Genomic DNA, 4,048 nt, shown 5'->3' on the forward strand with positions numbered 1-4,048 from the left:
AACCCCCTATTTTCCGTATCAGATCATCCTGTCATCCGGCATCCGCGATTACAGACATCCATCGACAAAGGGTAAAGCAAGTCCAGAACACAATCTGCATGTAGCTCCGATCGTGCGTAGCATATATGCCCCGAATGTAGCGAACCAAATCCTGATAGGGATGCAACCATTATCCTCGTTCTCAGGCACACATCGTTATGCCTTCGAATGACGGATACCAACTTAACGTACAATATATAAACCACATCTCAATTGCCTTCTCATTTAAGCATTTGGTGTCCTCCACGAGTTGGCGTCCCTGTTGGGCTTCACCGAAATTCGCTGTATGGGATAGGGACCTGTTGGCAGCAACATCAGTATGAGTATGGCAACTGTGGGAACTTTTCCGGTGTGTTCTATGATTCTTTACAATAGACAAAAGAGATGCCGATCTCTGTTCAAATTTGGTGCTCCGGAATACCGCCAAGCGATGGAAAATATGGGCTTAATGGTAGGTGGCCAATATGGTAATTAAAACATGCAAATCGTTGGGAGCGCATCTCGCTCAGATGGAGTCATTTTAGTTTGCTTATTGGTTAGCGTATAACTAGCTCAACATGGTGCCATCTTTTTCACCACGAGTAGTTATCCAATTGGATTAATAACCCATTAGCTCGTGATATAGGAGGACCACGCAATGTAATCGCGTGTAGGGAACAGTAAGACCGATATCACGGAAACATAGCAAGCTGGCGGCAGAGCCCGATGGAAACAAACCTAGGAAAAAGGACGCGAAGCCTTCCCACCTTTACCAAGTATATAGATGCATTAAATACGAATAAAGATCATACTATTGTGCAAATATTCCACCCCAACTTAGATAAATGAATAGTTATCCCAACAAATAAACATGTTCCAACAAGGAACCTCCAATCTTCACCTGCAACTAGCAACGCTATAAGAGGGGCTGAGCAAAGCGGTAACATAGCCAAACAACGGTTTGCTAGGACATGGTGGGTTAGAGGTTTGACATGGCAATTGGGAGGCATGATAAGCAAGTGGTTCATCGTAGCATAGGCATAGCAAAAGAGCGAGCATCTAGCAAGCAAAGATAGAAGTGATTTCGAGGGTATGGTCATCTTGCCTGCAAAGTTGTCAGAGTTGCCTTGATCCTCGTAAGCATACTCAACGGGCTCCTCGTTCACGTACTCGTCTCCCTCTACCCAAGAACAAGCAACAAGCAAAAAGAACACAATCAACCACGTGCAATGCTCAAGCAACATGATGCAATGATAACACTGGGATGCTTATGTGACATATGCATGAAATGCACAAGACATGCGTTATTGAATTATGCGGGCGCTGTGCGGTATGATGATGCATACACGGATTGTGCTCTGAAACAGAAGTTTGCAAATGTTTGAAGATGCCTTGTAATCCTTGGCCGAATTTGAAACGTAGGATCCAAGTGGATGTGCCCCTTTGGAAAAGGTTGACGCGTTGAGGGTTTCGGCTTGAAATTGACCTTATAGTATAATAGGATCACCGGTAACGGGTCATGCATCTGTTTCGGACATATTCAAGCGCCATAAATTCTATACGAACCATGATATATGGATCCTGGTCTTCTAGCAAGTCATAATCAGGCAATGGTGACCAACTAAATGCAATCAAGGTATGATAAAGTTATTCGACTCTCCCAAGCAATCATTAGACCATTGATCAACATAATAATAGCCAATGACAGGTGTATCCACTCATGAAATGGCCATTGTCAGGCCAAATATGAAGAAGCCACCTTGAGCTTATGGATCAATGTTCAAATCCACCCTAAAACCATGATCCACTACCAGGCATCCCGGAGACAAAACAGGTTGCCAAGCAAATGATAATCAGGTTTCCAGACTTTGGTGAAATTAACACAAGTCTGGAATTTATCATCAGGAAGCAACTTTAGAGCATGAAAACTACAAGCTACAGGAACTTAACATGGCAAAGCAAGGCATGGCATGAAGCTACTCAAAGCACTTAACAAAAGTCCCTTAGTGACCTTGAGCCAAAAGGGATCAGAAAATACAATTGCAAGCATGTGAACATGGCAAAAACATAAACAGATTCAGACTTAGTGAAAAACTGGAGCATGCAAAACAGTTAACGAGTAGGCATGTTTACGAGCTCGATGCACTCACTACAGAGCATGGCATGACAAACTAAGCATACACCCATCAAGAATACATGGCATAGAAGCTAGACATGGCAAGAACAACAACATAGCATGCACGGATCAATAGCAACATCCTCGGCAAAATCGCTAAACATGTCAACAATCTGCCAGGATCATTTATAGCAAAAGTAGAGCTCGATTGACTCAAGCTAGGGTGCTCCATAAATGCAAACAAAGACATGGATGGTAGAGCACCACAATTTTAACAAAACATCCTTACTGATCATCCTCAAAAGAGGCACGGATCACTAGGAAAACAACATGAACATATGGCATAAAAGCAAAATCAGGACAAGGACTTAGTGAAATTCAAAGTCCCTGAAATCAGCATCCATGATTACGCTACTTTGCAAGCTTGTGCTAGTCACCACAAATATCATAAAAATACATGGCATACACCTCTGTAAAGATGGCATGGCATATAACAAAACACATGTAGAGCTCAGGATCATAGCATGCACACATTAATCATGGCAAAAATGACAAAAGGCCATTTGCTGAAACAGATCTGAAAAATTCATCACATAGCCCTCTTCCAACAGCATTTCAGGCATCAAGATGAGCTCAAATGAAAATGATGCAATGAGATGAAATGATGTACTCGTCGAGTCGAACATTTTGATATGCTACACGCACGAATCGGAGCTACGGATGCAGAGTTATGGCATGCGGAAAAATGATAAAAAATTAGGGTTATGGGATGAAAATTCAACCGAGTTTGAAACCAGATCTAGATCTGGCCCGATGCACTATAGCTCTCACGACGCCCAAGGATGGCCAGCCGGTGTTCTCGCCGGAACAGGCTGCCGGATTCGAGGAGGAGGGAGGAGAGGTCGGGGGCGCCGGATCCTCGCCGGAGTAGGACGGGGTGGCGTTGGCGGCGTTCGTAGGCGAGGAGGCCGGCTCGGGCGGCACGGTCGACGAGGAGGCTCGCCACGGCGGAGCTCGCCGGCGACGGGATGGGGCGGCAAAGGCTGCGAGGCTCCCGGGCGGCGCGCGGGCAGAGTGGAGGCGCGAGCGGCGCGAGGGAGGAGCCGGCGCTGAGGGCTTCTCTCGGGCCCAGGCGGGCCGGCGAGGTGATGTGGGCGCGCCCATGTGGCGCGCTGCGTAGGGCGCGGCGATGTGTCCGGCGCCGGCGGACAATGTCCGGCGCGCTGAAGAGGTGGGGAGCTAGGGTTAGGGGTAGAATGACCCGAAATTTCGGAGAGGTCTATTTATAGATAGGAGGAGCTAGGAAGCTCCAAATGAGGTGCGGTTTTCGGCCACGCGATCGTGATCGAACGCTCTAGATGATGGAGAGGGTTTTGGTGGTTTGGGCCAAATTGGAAGGGTGTTGGGCTGCAACACACACGAGGCCTTCTCGGTCCCTCGGTTAACCGTTGGAGTATCAAACGAAGTCCAAATGAGAAAACTTGACAGGCGGTCTACCGGTAGTAAACCAAGGCCGCATGGCAAGTCTCGGTCCAATCCGGAAATGTTTAACCCCCACACACGAAAAGAGGTAGAAAGGACCACCGGAGGAGAATAGGAGCGCCGGAATGCAAAACGGACAACGGGGAAAATGCTCGGATGCATGAGACGAACACGTATGCAAATGCAATGCACATGATGACATGATATGAGATGCATGACAAAGACAAAACACACGGAGACAAAAACCGACACGAGGAAATAAAATAACTTAGCCGGAAACGGCAAGAGTTGGAGTACAATAAGGTAAATTACATCCGGGGTGTTACAACACTCCACCACTACGAAAGGATCTCGTCCCGATCTAGGACTGGAAAAACTCCGGGTACTCAGAACGGAGGTGATCCTCGCGTTCCCAGGTGGCTTCACGGTCGG

This window comes from Triticum urartu, chromosome 5, assembly GCF_003073215.2.
Source record: "Triticum urartu cultivar G1812 chromosome 5, Tu2.1, whole genome shotgun sequence".
NCBI classification, from domain to species: domain Eukaryota; kingdom Viridiplantae; phylum Streptophyta; class Magnoliopsida; order Poales; family Poaceae; genus Triticum; species Triticum urartu.